The sequence below is a fragment of the Prionailurus viverrinus genome, chromosome D4 (assembly GCF_022837055.1).
Source record: "Prionailurus viverrinus isolate Anna chromosome D4, UM_Priviv_1.0, whole genome shotgun sequence".
Lineage (NCBI taxonomy): Eukaryota > Metazoa > Chordata > Mammalia > Carnivora > Felidae > Prionailurus > Prionailurus viverrinus.
The window spans coordinates 5,006,339-5,029,498 of NC_062573.1; the positions used below are offsets into that span (position 1 = coordinate 5,006,339).

General features: G+C 50.5%; 1 protein-coding gene and 1 pseudogene across 15 annotated transcripts in view; both read left to right on the top strand.

Moving 5' to 3' along the window:
* The window catches only part of DENND1A (DENN domain containing 1A), a 513,319-nt gene that overhangs the window by 403,236 nt on the left and 86,923 nt on the right, over positions 1-23,160 (top strand). The window lies entirely within an intron of this gene.
* Positions 12,778-12,926, top strand: LOC125151064 (uncharacterized; annotated as a pseudogene).

Here is a 23,160-nt window from a genome sequence, read left to right on the forward strand (position 1 = left end):
AGTTATGGATCTCGCAAGAGAAAATGGTAGTGATTACACTTACTCCTCTCTGCCCAGTTACCCAGACAAAAATATTATAAGTGTTTCAGCATATGTGGAAATTTGGAGCCATCTCTGGGTTCTGAAGTTTCAATAGGTGTTTATTCCGTTTTATGCCAGAAGCGACATCTCTTAGTGGAAAAGAGACTGAACTGACAAGTCTGGGTTGAAATGGCTGTGTGAACAGATAACTCACCCTCTCTGAGCCTATTTCTTCATTTGTGAAAGGGCTGTACTCACCCGTACCTCAGTAAACTGTCGTGAGGACAAATGTGGAAATATTTATTAAAAACAATAGTGGTCACAACGCTTACTCGGTGCCAAGCACTCTTCAAAGCACTTGACACGTTACCCATCTAGCTTCACACCAACCCTGTGAAGTGGACACTATTATTTTTCCTATCGTACGGATGAGAGAACCACAGCAGAAGCAGAAAATGACTTGCCCAAGGTCGCACCGATGGGTAAGCATTAGGGTTGTCATTCTGACGCAGAGGGTCTAGCTCCAGAGTCCTTGCCCTTGGTCACCATACTACGTCGTCTTTCAGAGCCTGGCATGCAGGAGGTGTTTGATAAGTGCCTGTCGCATCTGGAACCTTCCAGCTCAGGCATTTACAGGGGGCATACTCCTGCCTGCTGAGGGGCAGTAGCACGATAGATGGCATTTCTAGCCCACTCTTGGTGACCACAAGGCGCTCGTCCAAGGGAAGCCACATTGCTGAATACAAGAAATAGCACCTCTGACCCAAGGCTATCTGGGATCATCATGTCACTGGGGAGTCTCTAAATATGCTATTTCTAAATTTCAAAGCTAGTTTGAGCTATATTTACAGCGTTTAGCATATGAAAAAGCATTGGGAAAGTGGGCTTTTAAGTGGAACGGTTGTGTAATGGAATATTTCACGTTCCGGTTCAGCCATAAAGCTCAGGGCTGATAAACAAAGCATCTGAAACCAAATGGCTCCTCGTCTGACCCCAATTAAAATAAAGATTTCATTCCATTCTGTCCTGACAGAGAGGAACATATTGTTGCCTTTAAGGGAGTTTGGTTTAGTTAATGAAAGAATTTTATTTCATTTTTTCCCCCCCAAATACAATATCTAATTAAATAAGATTCAATTTGTTAGGACTTCTGGTAGGGATATGTTAACTCTTTTAAAGCTGTGTTGCCCACGTGCCTCAAGATGTAGAGGGTACTTGTAAAGCCCACCTCACAATCTATTGTTTAGAGAAGAAATAAGTTCAAGTCATTTTAAAGACAAACATCTTCAAGGCTTATCTGTTGATACATCTATCACGGCAACCTGTGTATGTAGGTAGCATGGGTTCTATATAAAATATCACATATTTACATAAAGCCCCATTTCCTAGAAGCATTTGTACTTGTACATATTGTAATTTACCAATCACCATAGATCTGTCCATATAGAATATCTCACACAGGGAGTTGTAGCTGCTAAAATATGTTAGGTAACATAAGTTGGATATTGATGCCAAATTATCACCGAGTTCCTTCAGAGTTATCTTGAAGAAATATGTGACTGTCTAAAGAATTCATCATTTAACATTAAGAGTGAACACCAGCCAACTCTTCTGGGGGGGGTGGGTGGCGGAGGGGGGGTGGTTCTGGTGTCGTGCTGTCACTTTTTTGTAGCCTTTTCTATATGTGCTGCAGCCCATCATGACTGTTGAGTTCATAATTACCAAGCAGAACATTTCAGTGTCATTGTGGGAAGTTCTCTTCACTCAGCTGGGCATGAGGGAGGCGTCTGGCTTGCAAGACCCCGATGGGTCATCTCTACACCTCTGAAGACTTGACTGTGTAGTTCATGACGCTAAAGGGAAAGAGGGTGGCCTGGGCATCAGGGCACCCGCCCCCAGGCAAGCCCCTCCCATCTCGGGGCTTCCGTTTCTTCATCTTTAAAATCACTGAGCAGGGTCAGTGGATCCCTGAAAAGCCCCTTGGCTCTGCCTTGTTCAGATTCTGCATTCAGTAGAGCAGAAAGTACAAGACACTTTAAATCCACTAAGAATTTATAGTCAGATGCTAAGGATTTATGTTCTGAGAAATAAAAAGTCTTTAAGACTATAAAACCTAAGGCATTTAAACCACGTTAAAAAAAAATCTATGACTTTGCGTGCAGTGGCTCCTTCTGACATTCGGTGGGCATTGACTCAGCGTAATCGAGCACCTATTCTGTGCACGCCCAGTGCAAGGTGTACAGAGGCAAATTATTCGCGGCCCTGCCTTCCACGAGCTTATCTGCTGGGCAGAGGACAGGGGAGTGAGAAGCAAGTAAAGAGGTCAGCCCTTTATTAAAAGTGTACTCTGGGACCGAGGGAGTGGGGGGTGAGATGGGACGAGGGGCAGGTGTCACAGAGGTGGGGATATTTTGGCTGGACCTTGAAGGGTGAGTGCAGTTTTTCCAGTTGGAAATGGGTGTTCACTGTAGGCAGAGATACACAGAAATGTGGGGGCAAAGCAGTAAGTTCTGCACTATCGGAACATGGGCTTGGGCCGAGGGAGGAATAAAACTAGAAAGGAAGGCTTTGTGAAAAATCTTAAACTCTTACAAGTTCCATTCTAAGGTGTGTGCTCAATGTTTTTCAAACTGGTAGTAATGAGCGTTCTTTGAATATAAAGGATTCTGTGGCTTGGAGATTCTGGGAATGCAGTTGAATTAGTTCCCCTTTTAGAAGTAGACAGTGTACGATAAATACGTACACCTCAGCAGTCATGTGTGCTAAACTTGGTTTAACCCAGTGTTGCTCAGTCTTTTGGCCATTGAACCCTTCTGAAGCAGAAGACCTCTTGATGCCGTGGGGCCAACTTGAGATGGGGAGTTCCGCTGGAGAGCTGTGGTCAGTGGAAATACAAGATCCGGTCTGCATTTTAGAAAGATCATTCTGGCCTGGAAGAGAAGTGGAGCTGGGGGAGAATGGCAGGGACAGTGGCACGGATATCAGGAAGGTGACTAGACCCCTGGTTACGCTTGGAGTTGTTTGAGGTGCATTTCAAGGAGAACCCCGTCCCGATACAAGCCACGCCTTCTCCACGCTGATTTGTGAGCCTTGCAGGAGTCCTACCAACAGGAGCTCTCCAGATGCTGACATTTAAAGTCATCTCCCTGGCGGGGCGCCTGGGTGGCGCAGTCGGTTAAGCGTCCGACTTCAGCCAGGTCACGATCTCGCGGTCCGTGAGTTCGAGCCCCGCGTCAGGCTCTGAGCTGATGGCCCAGAGCCTGGAGCCTGTTTCCGATTCTGTGTCTCCCTCTCTCTCTGCCCCTCCCCCGTTCATGCTCTGTCTCTCTCTGTCCCAAAAATAAATAAACGTTGAAAAAAAAATTAAAAAAAAAAAAAGTCATCTCCCTGGCAGCCTTTCAGGAGCGCACAGATAACGTTGGTGGCTGGCACAGGAATGAAGTTGGTGTTGGGATGTTGGAGGCAGGAGGTGAAAACTGATGCTGAAGTCTCCGTGGCTCCCTGAAGCCATTTTTGAGGGCCTACTACGTGCAAGGACTATGCTAGGTACTTGTACGGACACTCCCAATTATTCCTTGAAACCATCTAAAGGCACTGCTGCTGTTCCACCTGGATGAGGAAAGAGAAGCATAGAGAGGGTGGTTGACTATCCCAATGTACCATGGCTGACAGGCCTTAAACCCATCTGACTAACCTAAGTTCATGGCCTTTACAACTGAGCTGTCCTGCCTCCCCTAAGTAGCCTCCATTTAAAAGCACTGACCATCTACCAGGCACTGTGCAAAGCATTATGTGTTATTTAATTTACTCTCCCCAGCAGCCCTATAAAGCAAGTGGTGTTATCCCTGCCTGATCCACAGGCAAACTAAGGCTTTTGTCAAGTAGCCAAAGTCATAGCTGGACATTGCAAAGCCAGGAATTGAACTCCAGTGTGGCTGCTCTCTTCTCCCCCTAAATAATTCTGAGGAGGTTGTTCAAGAAATTGCTCAGAAATGTTTCTCTATAGAAATACTAGGGGGGTCACCTGGGTGGCTCAGTCGGTTAAGCGTCTGACTTCAGCTCAGGTTATGATCTCACGGTTCAGGAGTTCGAGCCCTGCGTCGAGCTCTGTGCTGACAGCTTAGAGCCTGGAGCCTTCTTCAGATTCTGTGTCGGCCTTTCTCTCTGCCCCTCCCCCATTCACGCTCTGTCTCTCTCTCTCTCTCTCTCTCTCTCTCAAAAATAAACATTAAAAAAAATATTAGGAAATGGGTGGGCCTTATTTTTGGTGCAACAAAATTCCAGCTCTGGGCTAAGAGTTGAGCCCGATGGTTCGATCCTTGCCTTGACACTGGCGATGCAAAACCCAGATTTGAGTGAAGCAGTTGTTGCGTTAAATTCATCGCACGTTATCAAGCCCCTACTCCAGGCCTTTCGCCGGGCTCACAGCTGGAGACCCAGGCTTGAGCAGAACCCTGCCTCTGCCCTTGCTGTCAGCTGGGATACCCATACAGAGAACTCTCAGTGCCATGTGTTAAGTGCAATTACAGAAACCTGTTGAAGTAACCCAGGAGAGGGAGAAATTAACTCCATCTGGGACATAAGGGCAGTCTTCACGGGAGGTATGTCTGCCATGGGTTTTAAAGGATGAATAGGAGTTTGCCAAACAGCGAAGGGGGAAATGCCCAAGCTTCTTTTTCGCTCTTGGATTGGATGTTGATGATCCACTTAAGAACAGCAGCAGCATGCCTACAGAGCTTGAAATCAGTGCCCTCGTTGTCTTGATTTGCTGTTAAGAAAAATCTAATCCCACCCTGTCTGCCAGCCTGACATGATTGGAATCCTGAGATGTGGTGACCTGTGGAGGCCTTTTACGTCTGTCTTCTCTGAGCGGCGTTTACAAATGTTTGTTCATTTAGAGACCCTAGTGTATCCAGGTGACATGCTTCACTTAAAATCGTTCAAATGATGAAACCTAGGGAAAAAGTAAGTAAATTATTAGACTTTCTGCTTTTTAATTAAACCCTCCCGCCCTCCTCCCCCCACGTGGGCTGACTGGCTGGAGTGAATGCGGGGGGGGGGGGGGGGGGGCCGGGGAGGGATGTTTGCCCGGGTGTGAAGGGATCGCATGCTTCCTTGCTCATCCATTCATTCGGTGGTGGCAGGATGCTTGCTCTGGGCTGGGCTCCGAGGGTACAAGGACAGGCCGCTTGCCAAGTGCTCACAGATGAGTAGAGGAGTCAGAGGTGTTTGTGGGTAAGAAGTACTGTGGGAGCAGCCAGCTCAGCCAGAGGAGAGGTTGCTTAGCAGCATTTGCCTAAAGCAGTGACTGAGCCGAGCCTTGAAGGATGAATGAACCACCATCGCCATCAACCTGTAAGCAGGAGGAGGTGGTGGGGAAGCATGTGGGCTTGGGAGGCAAACTGCAGGGTCCCGGTGCCAGCTCTGAGTGCCCTTGGCAAGTCCTTAATCTCCGTGTGCATTGTCTCCTCATCTGTAAGACGCGACTCGCTAATAGGCTCTCCCCTCTTAGGGTTGTTGTAAGCATGAATTGAGTCATTATTTGTAAAGAGAGTAGAACTCTGCCTGGTACCTTGTGAGAGCAGTAAACAACCATTGCCTTGTACCTGATGCCGGATTATAAGTACTTTGGCTCCTCCCCACGAGCCTTCCTGGTGTGTGGTTTTATCCCCGTCATCCAGATGAGGAAACCAGGTGTTGAAAATGGCTAGTGATTTACCTAAAACCATGCGCCTTGTACGTGGCTGAGCCAGGAGTTGAATGCCAGCGTCCCGGGCCCCGAAGCCCTGACTCCCTCCCTTCCTCTGTGCTCACATCTTTACTATGTACCTCCTTCCAAGCTCCAGGATTTTGTGAATGGTGTTTTTGCTTCATTGATAGTGAAAGCTCTCTTTCCTCTCTTTCCTCTCAGAGGAAAATTGTTGACCTTTGTCAGAGTATGGTAGAGAGAGAAAGGATGGGCTCGGAACAAGAAAGACCTGACTTTCACTTCCCAGCCCCACTCCTGCCCGGCACACTGGTGATCTCGGACTCTGCTCTGGCCCAGTGCACTGGTGATCTTGCCCAAGTCCCCTTACTTCCTGAGCCCCTTCAGGGACACTAATTCCTGCCTCACAGGAACGGTCGTGGAGGCGAACGAGCAATGTGTGTAAAGCTAGTGTGTGCCGAGTGCACAGAGTAAGGACTCTGCAAATGTCAAGTGTCCCTTTGTCTTTCCCTACCCTTCCGTGTTGTACAAAACCCTTCTTTATAATTAGAATTCCCCCGCGGTGATTGCATTCAAGGCTGGACATATTTAAACCATCTCTTAGGGTCAGCATGTAAATTCTTCTATTAAAACTGTCTTTCTGACACGAACCCTAAAATCGCACCCATCTTTTTTCCGTAGCGCGTCCGTCTCCACGGACATTCTTCGGACTCCTTGCCCGGTAATTACGGCCTTTCCCTCTCCCAGCGTGGGGTCTGGCTTGAGGAGGCAACTGCTACTTCTGTGGTTCTGCTCATAAAATCCGTGTCCCATTTCCCAAGGTTTGGGATGTAACTTGAGGAGTGGAGTTTTTGTTTTTTGTTTTTTGGTTTTTGGTTTTTGTTTTGGGGTTTTTTTGTTTTTGTTTTTGTTTTTTTAGGTGGGAGGTAGACGGGTCTGCGGAACTAAAACTCAAAACAGACAATATTTGTGTGGCTAGCCACAGAAGATGGATTCAGCGTACTGTTTTTACGATCGGAATAATGCCCGTAGGCCCTCGTCTAGGGAAGCAGGGTAGCAGATCGCATCAAGGGCCTCCAAAACACTCATGCCAGCGGACTCAGTGAGCTTTCCTTGAGTCCCTGCCGCATGCCGAGCCCCGCGTTAGCAGTCACCCCTCTGGTCTGGCTGTGCACGTTCGGGTAAAGGGGGTCAGCCTCCCCAAAACGCTTCCAAAACGGCATCAGGAGCTGCCCAGTGAAGGGGAGCATGGAAGTTATGGAGCCCTGCGGAGGGCATGCCAAATCCAGCCCAAAAAGGGGCTGCAGGGACTCAGTGTTGAACGTTGTCACCCCAGGAAAGTTGTCACTCCACCTGTCATGGAGGCGAGCTGCACGGGTGGCCGTGTAGCTAGAACAGCCCAGAAGAGGTCAGGAGACTGCACGGAACAAGCAAATGGGGTCCAGATACTGGGAAACCGAGGGATGCACGTTCCGGTCCTGAACCCGAAATGAGTTGGATTTCAGCCCCACGTGAGCGGCCTCACCGAAACGGTGCCCCCCAGCACGCGAAGGACAACGTCCTAATAGCGGCTTCTAATGAAAATTTTATCGTGGTCCTGGATGCACCGCTGACCTGCGCGCACTTACAAGTGGGGCTGATTCATAGGACATTTGCGCGGCTCTGCACATTTCCTGAGGAGGTATTTTGTCTCATTGTTGCTTCCTGGTCCGGCAGAAGGTCTAGTTTGTGTGAGGCGGCTTCGGTAATTAACCAAGTGTGTTCTGTGGAGGGAAGCGGGAGGACTCCGGGCCCAGCCATCTCGCTTGGCGTGTTCATGTGCTTAGTTGTAAATACCGGTGAAATCCTCAACAAGGACGACCTGGTTGTGTGAAAAATAAAAAAGAACCCGCGCCGAACGTGTCCTGTTCAGAATCACTTGATGAAGTGGAGTTTTTTGAACTCTGACTGGAACTTAATTTTAGCTACTTTTTTTGGGTAAAGCTCCAGAGGAAAGCAGCGAGACTTTGAGATCTTTAAATTTCCTTTTTTGGGAGCGATGACAGTGCTCCTCTAAAGTTTGTTTCTTACCTTTCCACCTTTGAGCAATTGATTTTGATTAGAAACATTACACCCAGCATTTACTTTGACGTCCCTGAGTACAAACAGTCATTTTAATGGTTTTTTTAAAAACAAAATCATGACAGGGACATCAATCCTTTGCCTGGTGTATGAAGGCCTGGTATATTAATTGGCTGTCAGATTCTGAAGAAATAATGGATTAATGTGCTTGATCGTAACGCTGTGTTCAGAGACTGAAGTTTGATCCTGATGTCCCCAGTCTCTCTGCTTAATGCAATTACAGATATGCATTCAGGACATTTGAGTGGATTGCATTTCATTAATATGATTTGAGCGGACAACATTAGGCTGCTGTCGGGTCCTCTCTGACAGCTAATTACTAGAATGAAGCGTGTATACCGCTAAGGAACAATGGTGCCCTTATTGGGGCCATTAAAACAATAGAAAAATAGTGCTTTAAAACACTCGGAGAGTTACTTTCCATACTAGTCATGAGCCATGAAGACCGCTCAGAGGGGGATGTTGGAAAGAAAGGCATGGACAAACACTGGAGGAGTCTCTAAGAGCAGGACTCTCTTGTCTTTCAACGAATTCAAAAGTTTAACCAATAGGTTAGATCCTTCCAAAGGAATTGGGGGCATCGCTGGCTCAGTATTGATCTGGGGGTTCTTTCAGGAAGTATCATAATCTCTGACCATTCAGACCTCATATCTTGCCTCCTCCCCACCCACCCACCCACCCTAAAAGGTCTTTCACAATGGAGAAAGTGGCAATGTGGAATACCCATGGTTTATTACATTTTTCCTTTGAGGAGAAAAAGTGGCCTTTGTCTCGTGGGGTTATAACTCAGCCATATGGGCTATCTGAATGTCTACCCATGGAGGGAAGAGGTGCTGGTGGTAATGAAAGTTTGTCATCCTGGGGGTATCTCTAGCTCTCCGAACCCCCTGAGTCTTACGAAGCGTTCACCTGGCTCCCATCGTGTGTCCAGCACTGCTGATAGCTGGTGACAAAAAGATGAATCAGGCACAGTCCCTCATCCCTGAGCTCCTCAAGTCCTGTGAGGGACAGACATAAAGAAAGAAAGGGAGGGGGAAGGGAAGGGAAAGGAAAGAATGAGGCGGTGCTGGATTGGAACAGATGGATGTTTAAGAGAAGGGAAGCCTGAGGGCTTCTCAGAAGAGAACCTAAGAGGCTGATCTTGAAAGACGAGTAGGAGTTTGCTACAAAGTTAGCAAGTGAGCGGGGGCTTCTAGACAGAGGCTGCCGTGCAGGGTGGTCTGAACTGGGAGGAGCTGCCTTAATGATCCATCTAGGACCAAACTGGAATGGAATTCTTAGCTGCACTCTCGAGGGTGTGTTCTGCGACCTTGAGGCACCTTTGGCCAATGCTCCCGAGAGGCTGTGGACAAATCTTGAACTCAGCAATAAGGTTCCTGGATTCTAGCCCTAGATTTACTCCCTAAAAGCCATGTAAATCCCCCAAAAGTCATTTGGCCTCATTTTTCTCATCTGTGAAATGGAGGTAGCACCCGCTCTGTCTGTCAGCCTCACGACGGGTCAGGTTTGATTTAAGAGGATGCCGTTGTTACGTATGCCCAGGTTCCCCTGGCTGCTGGTAGGTGTCAGAATCCAGAGTCAGACTCAAGTTAGGCCAACTCCGTGGCCTGTATGCCACACTGCTCCTGGTTCCTTTGGAGAACCAGTGTGAGAATCAGCTAAGTGGGAAAGCTCGGGGGAGATCCAGTCTCCTCTTTGGAACCTCCTCTAGCAATACAAGGTGACATGAAAATCCCTGCCACACTGCCAGGAAATGTGACGAGCCTCCGGCCACCTGCCCGGTTCTGTATCCCTAGGAGGTAGCACCTCTGGTGGAGGGCACCTCCCCAGAAACCGGGACGGGCTGTTCCTAGAGTCCCAGAGACAGATCACCACCCTCCTTCCCCCTGAGATGTCTCCTTTTTATCCAAACTGCCACCAGGAGAGAGGGCCAGAAGCTGTTCGTGAAGTGATGGTGGTACAAGCTGTCACCCTCTGGTCTCCTGGCCTCTACTGTCTCCTCCGTCGCTCTCCGCACCCTGTCCCTTCCCACCTGTAACTCAGGCAGCTCTTCATCACCCGGGTGCACTTCTCAGATGCCCTGAAGGCAGTGTGTCCAACTCTGACCCCCAGAAATCAGGTCCTTGGCCAAGCTACATTTCTTCAAGTATGCATACCCCGGTTAGAAATGCCAGCCCCAACGGGACAGCTTAGGGCACAGGCTGTGATTACTCCTCTGTGTTCCCTAGCTCCTGGCCTAAGGTAGGCGCCCTGGGAGACTCTTGGATTTGGGGGTACCGGAAGCCAGAGAGAGTTGCTGATGTGATAGCCCCACTCCCTGGATAACCCCCATCTGCCATAACGGCAGTTCTCGGTTTTCATTCTGACCAGTGAGTCGCCTCTCCTCTTATGCTCTTGATCTCCTGAACGATTGCAATGACAAGAGGACCCTGGTGTAAGTCAAGTAGCAGGGAATGGGCGTGTGAGTAAACGGCATCCCTCCCCGCCATGGCCCAGAGTTATGGGATGGGGATGACGAGGCGAGGCCCGCCCTGCCTCTCTCCAGGCTCGGATACCACCACATCAGGGAGTGTGAGCTTCCTGGGGACCAAGTGGTGCCTTAGTCGTCACGCATGCCTGGTGCATCACCCGGTGCCTGGAAGAGGGCCCCAGGGGTGATGGGCCTGGGGACCACGGCCCTGCCTGGGAAGGACGCTCTGCTCACCCGAAGCCTGTCACAGAATGTCGGACACGTCTGCTGCCTCATCAAGGGTTCCTCAGGTGGGAGCCACATGTGCCATTATTCCCCAGGAGCCCCACAGGGTGAGCCCAGAAGCCCCCGCTTTCTTCTCTGAATTTTATTTGCTAATTTCTCCATGGGAAACACAGCCCTGCCAAGACCTGTTTCCCTCCTATTACCTGGCTGGCGTTTTTCTAATGGTTCCCTTCCTAATGATCCTCAAACAAAGAGACGATGGTGGAGGGTAATGCATCACTCCTGCCTCTCGCTCCCTGGTCATTCTTGCTAACAGGCTTAGCCGCGCTTCACAGTCATTATCACATGTCGCACTGTCTTTGGGATGCAGAAATGATTTGCCAGCCCCATAATGCTTCATTTTTACTAAAATGAAGGCAGGACAAAAAAATTCTTATAATAAAAAAGTGTACACTTACTCCTGACAGATGTGATCTTAAAACCCTCCTCTGTCCCCTGGTCCATACAGGATAATGTCTCAACTCCTTGGCCGGGCATCCGAGACCTTCACGACCTGGTCAGCGATCTCTTTTCACTTCGCGGTCTCCTCTCGTCACCCTCAGGCCCCTTGTGGAGACACTTGTTCCCAAAGGCCCCAGCTCTTCCTCTTGCGTTCCTGCTCATCTCTGTAGGCGAGACGCCCCGCGGGGTCTGCAGAACCGGGCTTTCCAAGCTTAGTACCAGTGTCACCACCCTCTGTTCCTCTGTGACACTTACGCTGACAGCCCAGGTAGGATGGGCGCCTTCTTTCTGGCCTCCTTTCTGCCCAGGCAAGCCTCTACCTAATGTCCAAGCCCCTCAGTGACAGGTGCCCCATCCCCATTAGCGTCCTTGGTGGTCCCTGGTGCCCAGCACAGAGCCTGACACACAGCGACCCATATGAACATCTGGGAAAGGAAAGGAAGTCCTTCCCCGAGAGGTCCCCCACGTGAGGGTTTTGAGGCCCAGCACCCAGGTCAGAGAGGGCTGACTAGCTTAATGGCGAGCTCCCCCAAATCTGGACTCACAGAGGAACATGTTGAGGGTTGGAGTAACAGAGAAGGAGCCGCGTCTGGGACATGTTACTGTTGTTGTGTCCATGGCACGTTCAGGTAGAGATGACCAATGGGTACTGAGACCTTCAAAGCAAAGCTCTGGGCTTCCCAGGATCTTTGATGAGCCAGAGGCCCCTCCGGCCTGGAAATCCATAAGGGCAACTGAAGTGTTCTTCTTCCGTGAGATGGCAAGAGGGGCACTCACACAGAGTCTTACGTGGAGAGGGCCTCAGAGACCCGTCTAGTACTTTCTGCTCACCATAGTCAGCTGAGGGCCAGCACGCCGACAACATTACTCTGGGAATGTTCACTGCAGGCACTCGCTTCCAAGCTCCTTGAGGGCTGGAACTATACAAAGTAAGGCCCTACGATCCCTATTTCCCACAACCAGAATTATACAGGCAGCCTGTGAGGTTTGGCCGGAATAGACCTGCCCCCTCCCAAGAAGACTACTTGAAGGAGAAGACATCTTTGGGTGTGTATGTTCTGGTCTGTTGGCTAGACAGTCATTTTACTTGACGGTCGTACTTAGTGTCTCCAAGCCTTGAATCCCAGAGTTGGTAGGCAACTTTGATGCGTGTATCACTCTCTTGTGGGTCAGCTGGCTTCTGCTGGCACACCTTTGATGTTGGGGAAACTTACTTTTACAGAGCCAAAATCTTCCTACAGTTTTCATCCACTGGTCCTAGTTTTTTGTTTTTGTTTTTGTTTTTTTCCCTTGGTAGTCACGTAACATCAGTATCGTTGGTGATTTTTCTACTGGTACTAGAGGGGCACAGTCCTTTTGGACTGAGCCTTCTCATCCAGTTCTTCACCTGGTCTCTGGAGGGCTATGCTTTGCCATTGTCCAACCTCAAATGTCTGGAACACCAGATGCTCCAGGTGTGGCTGACGAGAACAGAACTCAGTGGACCCCTCAACCTTACTTTAGCCGTACGGTGTCCAATCCAGGAGCCGCCGTCTGTGTTTGGCCTCTGAGCGCGTGAAGAGTGGCTAGTGCGGGTGGAGATGTGCCGTAAGGGTAAAATATACACCAGATGTCTAAGACTTAGTATGAATAAAAGAATGTAAAACTCATTAATAATTTCCTATATAGATTACAGCTTGAAATTATAAATGTTGTATACGCTGGGTAAAATGTAATATATCAGAATTTCCCTATTGCTTCTCGGCCTTTTGGCCAAGATCAAGTGTAGAATTTCCCACATTTCTTTTTACTTTCCACACTTGCTACTTAGTAAACTTAAAATTACGTATGTGACTCGCATTATTGTTCAATTAGACTCCACTGCCCTTGAGTGCAGTCTGAGATTGTCTACTTCTGTGAATGGTTACGGGTTGCATTATTCTTTTTTTGAACCGTATCACACGTGGGCCATTGCTGAACACATACCAAACATAAAATTCTGCCTCTTTTACACCTACCATATAAACTGCTTTTAAAACAGGTCAGCCTTGACTAGTATATCTAGAGTTGATTTTTTTGAACCTAAGTGTAGAAATTTACATTTGTCCCAAATACATCTCAACTTGTTAGTTTCAGCCCATGGTTCCAGTCTCCTGAGAATTTTTTTAATCCTTACTGTCACCAGCTCCTTTACAGATCTGATCAGCATTTTCTATGTTTCTAAGTCACTATCGATGATGTTGGTCGAGATTAGAACAAAGTAGAGAGTTCTACTGCCCGCCAAGCACATTGGCCAACAGTTTTAACAACAGCTACAAACCCATTATCCAGCTGTGGTTGTTTAGCCCATGTTTGTCCATTCTGCCCACACGAAGACTGGGTTTTTCCAGATGTCTCATGAACACCAGCCTGTGTTGTATCTAAAGTAGCCTCCACTTCTCCCACCCAGTCTCACCCCCAAGCTGACTTACCCCCTATTAAGAATGGGAACACAAAATATGGTATGACTTCTTCTGGTTTTAGACACCAAATGGATGGACTCCTTTTCACTAAAGTGTTAATGACTGGTAAGGTCTGAACTTCACCTTTGTGTTAAAAAAAATAATAATAATACATGATTTAACCGGGGCCTTCGGTACCACAGGCAGGTGGAGAACTTTATTTGGAGCTCATGCCGCTAAGGCAGAGTCAACAGGGAAGGAGTCTTGAGACTTAGTGGAGGAGGAATAGGGGCCTCAAGTCTTTCCTATAATTGATGATGAAGACCCATCAGTGTAATCCAGCAAGTGCCAGGATTCGTCCGTGGGAGCATGTCCTTTGTGTACCCACCGCGGTGCTGGCAGTTCAATGAGCACTTCTACCCACACTGTGTGTCTTTTTTTTTTTTTTTAAGTTTATTTATTTTGAGAGAGTGAGAGCAGGGGAGGGGCAGAGAGAGGGAGGAAGAATCCCAAGCAGGCTCTGCACTGTCAGCGTGGAGCCTGAGGTAGGGCTCCATCCCATGAACCATGAGATCATGACCTGAGCCAAATTCAAGAGCGGTACACTTAGCCGACTGAGCCACCCGGGTGCCCCCCACACCCTCTGTCTTAATCTCCTTTCGTCTTCATATTTTTTGGAACTAGGAATTGAGCCTCTGACTTTAGATCACATGGTTTGGCGTGACCTTCATCTGCAGTCTCAAGCCCAGTCCCCTCCTTTCTAGCTAGGCGTGTACTTTGGGTTCTCTTCTGCAGCTGTGTGCACGTGGTTTGTGTGTGCGTATGTGTGTGTGTGTGTGCACGTGTGCACTCGCACGCATGCATCGCAGAGGGAACAGAAAGATATTCTCTCAGCTGTTATAGGGCAGAGGGAAAATCTTTTTCCCACTTCTACCTTTGAAGCCTTTACTCTAGCAAATGTTTTGAGTGTGGGAGGCCAGAGGGGAGCATTTGCAGACCTCCTGCCTGGCCGAATTGTAAGCATTAGCTGTTTTTCCTGGGTGGCTTGGCAGGCCCTTTCTCCCTTTCTTTGGGGCTGAAGAAAAAGAAGGCAGGCACTACACAAAGGTGCCTGTTTTCAAGTGCACTGCATGAGGGACACTCACTTTATTTCTAGTTTATGAAGCATCCCCCCCTCCGGGAAGACAGAACTTACTTTGTGTAAGCAGACATCTCTCTGTAACACCGTCTCTTTAAGAAAACTACATCCTCTGCTTTAAAGACTTTGAAGTTCTTGGGGCGCCCAGGTGGCTCAGTCGGTTGGGTGTCCAACTTCAGCTCAGGTCATGATCTCGCGGGTTCGTGAGTTCGAGCCCCGCATCGGGCTCTGTGCTGACGGCTCAGAGCCTGGAGCCTGCTTCAGATTCTGTGTCTCCCTCTCTCTCTGCCCTTCCCTCGCTGGTGCTGTGTCTCAAAAATACATAAACACTAAAATGAATAAATAAATAAAAGATTTTGAAGTTCTTGCCATGAGGGTCACTAGTCCAGCACCATCAGGTGACAAGGCCTCTCCAGGACCATAGGGAGGGTCCCTTACAGAACTAAAACTGAGGCAGGCTTGTGGGGGGTGGGGGGTGGTGGATGGAGAGCCTTGTGAATATCTTGCCCAGCAAGAAGAGCATGATTTCTTGAGTCGGACCAAACAATTCTGGTCCACTCTTCAAACCGCTGCAAACCAGACTCCTTCATTGGGGTCTGTCTCAGAAGACGTGGTGTCCTTTGCATTTAGAATTAGCTGGATGTAATGAATTCTGGGTTTTACATATTTATTACCATTGTCCGTGCTCCCTCTGGTCTTGTAACCACTTCTACTACCCAGCCTGACTCCCTCCGGGGAGAACAAGAGGGAGGCTCAGAGGTGCTGGCAGTCACGGAGGCAGCTGGGGGAGGGGAAGCCCTGGCTGGCTTACATTTGAACCAGCAGGGTTCAGATCACGACTCCCTCATCCATTTCTTTCCTCCAGCAAACATTCATTGCAACCCTGCCCTGGGCCAAGCCCTGTGCTGGTGGATAGAATGTGGAGATGAGTGAAATCCAGCCTCTGCCTTGAGATCTTGTCTAATGGTAGAGGCGCACCTGTAACCGACGGGAGGGATACCCTGTGGTAACCGCCGGATGGAGGAATTGGGGACTTTGCTGGAATTCCAGGACAGAGGCTTTAGTTCACGTGGGAGACACTACTGGAACTGGGCCTCGAGAGGGGAGAAGGATGCATTTGCCAAGAAGCGTGATAGAAAGCAACTTACTTAACACTCTTCAAGCCTCAGTTTCTACATCTGTAAAAGGGGGTTATAATACATCCGTTACAACATAAAGGCTGCAAACATATCAGCATTTGCTTTCAGAGTGCTTCATACTGTTCAATGGGCAGATCTTTGGTTTCCCCCTCCCTCCTCTTTTTCCCAATTATTTGAAAGCTATTGATATTATAGGATATTGTGTATATTTATGTTTTTGTGATTTTTGTTCAGACCAAGAAAATGATGGAAAACATTCTAAGGGATCTTCGGGCAAAAACAAACAAACTTTGAGAAACAAACAGGGGCCTTTATAAGGAGCATGTGGGGCCAGAAAGTGTCCACAGGACATCTGCACCCAGGAGAGCCATTTGGGGGCCACAGGCATTGATCTGAAAGCAGCCTTGGGCCCTGCCATGTCCTTGTTTGCCTCATATCAAGAACTGAGACTTTGGTTTATAACGAAAAGATAGGAGGGGGGTAGAAATGACCATGGAGACTGTTCTAATTTAGGACAGTAGCAGCAGTGAGATTGAGGTGGGAAGAAAAACATACCTGCGAGCAGACTGAAACGGCCCTAGACCTGGTTAAACTCTGGCTTGGCCTCTCTCAGTTGTAGATGATAGAAGTCCAGCCTAACTTGGGCAGAAAAGGCAGGAGGGAGAATTTCTTGGCTCATGTGACTGAGAAGTCCCAGGCTTCTCTTACTATGAGCAGGCTGGATTCAGGAGCTCCCGTGATGTTGGCTAATCTCTCACTGACCACTGTTTGGCTCTTCTTTTCCCATCAGTTTTTATTTTCAAACATTCTCTTGCTTTTTGATAGAGGCATGAGGGCCTGTGTGGTCCGTAGAGCTTGAAGTGAGGCATGCACATTCATAGGAGCCTGCTTGGCCCAGCTTGGCCACATCTGGGCCCCCCTGAACCAATCACTGTGACCAGAGGATGGGTCCTTATATTGGTCAGGCCAGGGTCACATGCCCACCCGTTGGCTGGGTGTGGGTTGGCAAGATGAACCCCAGCCGGAAAAGGGGATTTTGCTACTTTCCGTTCACATGGGAATGAAGAGACAAATGTGGGAACGAAGCATCCGGACAGCAGGTCAGTGGTGGGGCGGAGGGAGAAGTGGTTATCATGGAGGGCTTCACCGAGGTACTTGCGTCGGAGCTGAGGCTCTAAGGACAAGGACGACATCACCAGCAAAGTGACCCTCAGAGTTTGTTAGCTGGACCCTTGCGGCTCTGTTGGTAGGACTTTCTGAGAGCTCCCGTTGGACATGGCTGCAGGTGTAGAAGATCAGTGGGGTGTGCTCTGTGGAGTGGATCTCATGGGGGGGACAGGTTGCCAAGCTGCCTCCTTCCCTGCCTCCCAGGAGTCTCTGAGGGCATGTTGCTGAGATGCGAAGCCTCCTGGGCGGGCTGGTGGCAGGGCCCAAAAGCCATGGCAAGTGAACTCTGTAAACAGTGCAGACATAGGGGCGCCTGGGTGGCTCAGTCGGTTAAACGTCCAGCTTCAGCTCAGGTCATGATCTCGCGGTCTGTGAGTTCAAGCCCCGCGTCCAGCTCTGTGCTGACAGCTCAGAGCCTGGAGCCTGCCTCGGGTTCTGTGTCTCCACTCTCTCTCTGCCCTTCCCCTACCCACACTCTGTTTTTCTCTTTCTCAAAAATAACATTAAAAAAATAAATAAATAAAATTAAAAAAACAAAAACAGTGCAGACCCTCCCTGGCGCCAGCATCCAGATCCCGGTTTCCCAGGTGTAAGTCTCTCCGCTCCTGTGACCTTGCCCGAGGACTACCCTTTGGCTACCTCAAGCCCAGCGTGGGGGCTGTATTGGAATTATTTTCCCCCTTCCGTCATGATCCGCCCCTCTCTCCTTTTACGGGAGTTTTAAACACGCGATAATATAAGTGAGCTACTTTTACAAACGGTTTATTATTTTTTTAGAATGCTCTTGGGCCATGATTTTCTTATGCTCCTTTTACAGATGAGGGAATTAGGGCCCGTTTGTGACTTGACCAAAGCCACCGCAGAGCTGAGAAAAGAGGCAGTGCCGGAACCCCTCCATCCCTTCTCTCCCTGCCACCCCGCGCACATCCACCGTATTGATGATTTCTTGGGAGGCCGGCCACTGAAGATCCCAGGGGGAATCACTCCCCTGTCCGCGGGTCACTGAGCTCACAGGCCAGGGAGGAGGTAGATCCAGAAAGAGAAATGTGCCCAGTGCTAGCTAAACGTTCGTGGTGGCTAGAAAATCTGGAAATCGAGGCATGAGGGTTTTATCTTCCACATGTGGAAGCCAAGAAGGAGATCCTTTGATCCATTCCTTAGGTTTAGGAAAGCTTGTGGTAAAAACCCAATGCGCAGCTTCCGGTACATGCTCCTCAAAGATAAGTGAACACTAAGAGGGAGGCATCTCCTCGGATGGTCTGGCTCCTTTCCCTGGAAGCTGACCCCATGCTGTCTGTGTGTGTGTGTGTCTGTGTGTGTGTGTGTCTGTGTCTGTGGTGCGTCTCCTGGCGGAGCATGGCGGGGGGAGAGCTAAGGCCCTTCAGCCTCTCCAAAGCCTGTGGTCAGGTACTCAGGTGTGGGAGCCCTGCTCGCAGCCCCTGAGCCTGATCTGCTTGTGTTCAGTGGAGATTACAGAGCTTAATGATTAGCTCCTCCAAGCTGCAGCTGATGCCAGCCTCTACCCCCTTTACACCTAATTAGTCTCATTAATGAGCTCCTCTGCTCTCCATAGAGAGAGTTTCCTCTTTGGAATAAGAGGCAAAAATACCTTGCCCAGGTAGATTGCTGAAGCCTTTAATTATTGCCCACACCTGCTAAGCCTTGTGACTCACACCCAGTGATAGTGCTGAGCGGAGATGGGGCTTGTTTATAAGCATGAGCAGATTTTAACTCTCTCCACGCCAAGAAGCCTTTTGATTTAAAGAGACATTTCCCCAAGACCTCACAGCTGCTCATTTCAAGCGCACCAGGCTCCGCCACTCACATGGGTCGTCTCCAGATGGCGGAGGCACAGCTTTTGCCCTCAGGGAGCTCACAGTCTAGTGAGACGACAGGCAGGAAACTACGTGGACAGTTGTTCTGACCTCTATGGCCAGTGTACTCCCCACTCTCACCCAGGGCCTCCGTTTCATGCCACGCCACGCCACGCCGTGGGGGCCACGGTGGACGCGAGCTCGTGCTGTGAGCCTGGGACCGGGCAGGAGTTACGGGCAGGTGGATGACCATCGAAGGACTACCCAAGCAGAAAGAACCCGAGCAAGACTCAGAAGTGAGAGCATGCCCCGTGCACCCACAGACCTGCCAGCCTTTAGTATGGCTTAAGTCGAGGGTTGGGGGGGCGGGGGGCGGGCTATGGGGCAGCAAAGCAGGAAGGGGAGACGGGGACCAGAGCAGGAGGCCCTGCGATGCAGGGTGAGGACTTTGGACTTCCTGTCCGTGTCCCCGCACCCTCCCCAGGACCTAGCATGGCTTTTAAAGTAGGTTTGCGGTCAATGTTGGCAAACAGAGGGACGCCCAGCCTGAAGGTAGGACATCCACTGAAAGATTTAAGGCAGCGGAGGGACCGTGCGTGAGGGCTGGCTGGAGGGATCCCTGGGTGGATCTCCCTCTGCTCGTGCTCTGATGGAGGAGAGGACGCTGGGATTTGAGGGTCAAGTCCTCGCCACAGCCCTTTGCCCCCGCGTGAGAGGGTTGCCCTGGGCTGCCCCACCCTGGGTAGTGGGGGGTGGGATTCAAACCCAGACCCGTGGGCCCGCGGAGTCCAACTGTCTGTCTTCACTGTGTGGCCTGCTAGATGGGGGCTTACTAAATGTCCTGGAGGGCAAACAGAGAGTTTCCTGGCATGGGCTCTTGGGATGCTGAGTAAGAAACTCTGAGGACAGGCACACAGGCTTCCCAAAAACCAGAGCAGCCAACTCAGCACAGCCAAGTCACTCTAACCAATTTAGACGAACTTTAAGATGAATAAAGAGAACATCTAACAGCTTACATGCGGTGAGCACATGCACTAACCAGTTTGCTGTATAGTCCCAGGAGAGAGAGAATGAACCTTTTTTTATAAAAACAAAGCCATGTCTCAAGGACAGTAGTGACAGCCCCCAACCACCGAGCCTCTATTACATGTCTGGCCCCGAGTCAGGTGCTTTGCATAAAGTCTGCCCCGCACGACAACTCTGTGAGGTAGGTTGTGTTATCCCCATCTTACAAACGCCAAGCTGAGGCTGGGAGAGCTAAAAACTTTCCCACGGTCCCACGGAGAGTGAACGGCAGAAATCCTCAGCCCAGCCCGTCCCACCTCAGAGCCCGAGCCACCCCAGAAGGCCCTCCCTCGGCCGCCCGGAACGTGACGCCGATCAACTCGGGGCGCCTGCTTCGTGACAGATGGAGTGCGGGACAGACTCTGGCAAACTGAGTGTGCAAGCATTCGGTCAGACAAGAACCGGGGCGCCTGGCAGCACCCCCCGGGACCAGGCTGGCAATCCTTTCCGGACAGAGATGGTCTGCACACAGAGGCAAGCATGCAAGGCACACGCTTTGCTCTACTTGGAGCTTGTTCCCTGGGTCCCTGGGGGATGCCGTGAGGGGTCATCAGGCAGCCGGGCAGAAGGGCCCAGCTGCTAGCCTTGGAGCGGCTCGCTAGCCCCTGGTCCATACAGTGAGCAGTGCGAGAGCACTTTCTGCGTGCCAGGCCCTGCCCTCAGGGTCGGGGATTTAGCAGTGAGCACGACAGCCCCTGCTCGGGGCCTCTGCTGGGCTCTCGGGAAGGAGGGGAGCGCCGGAGCTCTCACCGGGTCCCACCCGCCTCTCCAGGGCCCTCGGCCTCGTAGGGGGGATGGTCCGTCTGCCGGATCTAGGCCGTGCCAGTCCGTGTCAACTCTGACCTCCTGAAATAGCTCTTGAGTCCCTCCGTTTCCATTCCTGCCCCCTCGCTTCCGCGTCTCTCACCTGCGTTCCCCTGGCGGCATCTCAGCGGGCGCCTTGCTTCCACTGTGCCTCTTTGGCAGACACATTCCGGGGGCCAGAATGACCTGAAGTGCAAATATCTACTCCTCCCCCTTCGCCCCCAAGCTTTAGGGCTTCCCCGTTGCTTTAGAACATCTTGGCCTAGAAGGGCCTGCGTGATGTGGGCCCAGCCTGCCCCCCCGCCCTGACTCACGCCCTTGCCCCTCGGTTTCTGTATTCCAGCTGGTTTGGCCCTGTTCTCGGCTCCTTTGCACCCCTCCACCCCACCGAGGCTGGGGGAGGTCCTGCGTGCCTTCCTCTGTCAGCACACCCGTCACTCCCCCGGGCAGCACTTCTGCTGCCTCCGGGCCAGACCGGATCTTGGCACCCTGGCACATGCTCTGCCAGCGGCAGGAACTCCTTCAAAGCCATTACCCCAGGTGGGAATTGCACCGCGCGAGGTCGCTTGACTACTACCCTCAGGTAGCTGACCGTGAGAGCCCAGCAGGACCCTGGCAACTCGTGGCTGAATCGATGAGCGAAAGGCAAGGACCACCCCGCAAACTTGGGAAGGCAGAGTCCTTTGAGTAGGGTCCTGAAGGATGAGTACACATTTGCCAGACCAAGGGAATGAGCTACCATGCGTGGAACGCACAACGTGCATAACGGTGACCTACATACTGAGCCGATGCCACACACCAGCGCTTCCAGTCCCGGCGGCGTCCCCCTGAGGTTGGCGGCATCAGCTCCAGTTGCCAGGGGAGATAGCTAGGTTCAGACAGGCCCAAGCTCGCTTTGCTCACAGGTGCCGGCCACACTGGTTCAGCAGGGGCACAGAATCCGCCATGGAGGACAGGCGTGTTCAAAACCTCATGACACCGGGGGCGGGGGCGGGGGGGGTCCTGCTCATGAGGCTTTGCTGAGATGAGACCCACTTTCTTAAAAGCTAACAACTCTTTTCTGAGCAGGGACAGAGGAGCGTAATCAGATTCAGTTCAAGCATTCCTCCTCCAGGAAGCCTTCCTTGATCCCCCCACATATGGCAAATAGCCGGGACAGCGATGCCTACGGCAAACCCTTTCTTGGTCACTAGCTGGTGGCAGCATGGCTGGCGGAACCTGACCTACCGTTTCCTTATTTGGGTTTCTTAACCTCTCAGACCCACAGTGTCTTCACCTTCACGGTGGGAATAATGACACCTAGGGGGGCAGAGGCTGCATGCGTGAAGCCATCTTCCGTAGCACCTGGCACAGGCAGGCATTCGGTAAACGTGCGCTTCCTGTGGCTGAGGCTTCTCCCCGCCATTTCGTTCCCCCCTCCCCCACTGCCACTTCTTTCTGTGCATCGTCGCTGCTCCTGTAGGTTTCTAGGTAGCTGCCACCGTGCCTTCACTGTCTCCACCAACTAATAACTGCTGTTTAGCTCACCCATGCATATTTTAGCCTCATAATTTTTCCTTCTGAATCAGCCTCTGCAGATTCTAATCACCTCGCTTTCTCTTCCCTGAATTCCCTCCAATTTGGAGATTCAAAAGAGGCGCTTCTCTGCATGAACATGCTGTGATTCAATTTGAAAATAAATTTCTCCTGGCAGCAGCCATCTCTCTGAAAAGTGACATTTAAGACTGACAGTGGACAAGATTGTAAACAGGTTTCCAATAGGAAAAAAAAGTCAGTGTTAAGTGCATTCTATGAATTTTTTTAAACAATGTGTGCATGTGTGTGCACACGTCTATAATTGCAGCCTTGCTGTGACACCGTCTGCTTCAGGAAGAATTCTGGGATAGCGCAGGTCTGTTTCGAACTATCTTGGTATTCTTTTACTTCTCAGAAATCAACTTCATTTCCTGGGACTCACTCCCATACAGGATTGTGGATGCTTAGTTCATTCAGTCATTCAACACGCAGGTAGTCAGTGCCGCTGTGTGTGAGGCCGTGTGCTCAGAAAGGTATCGCAAACCGATATTCTCTATCCGTAAAGAGCTTACGTCCTCGAGAGGGAGGCCAGTGGGTAAGCAGGTAACTATATGTCATGTGGTAGAGACAGGCTCGGGTTTCACGGGAGCCCAGAGGATGTTCCACAGTGGGGAGGCCGTGGGGACAGGGACGGCTTGGGAGGTTAGCCTTGTGAAGGGAGGAAAGGACATTCCAGGCAAAGGGAGAAGCAGGAAGGTCTGAAACGGTGCCCTGTACCCGAAGCTGTAGGCAATGTGCGGTGACTGAGATGTCTGGGTCTGGTTTGCAGGGGGAGGTGTTAGGAAATATGGCTGGAGAGGCCTTCGGGGGGCTCGCAGGCCAACCAAGAGCCTTGGAGCCCCCACAAAGACAGCAAGGAACAGTGTGGGCTTTAGGCATGTGTGATGTGATCAGGGGGTCAGAGGGACTCTTTGGGAAGATCCCTCGGGGTAGCGCTGCAACAACATTGGGTGGAGAGAGCCTGGAAGCAACCGGGCGAGACCCTCGAACCAA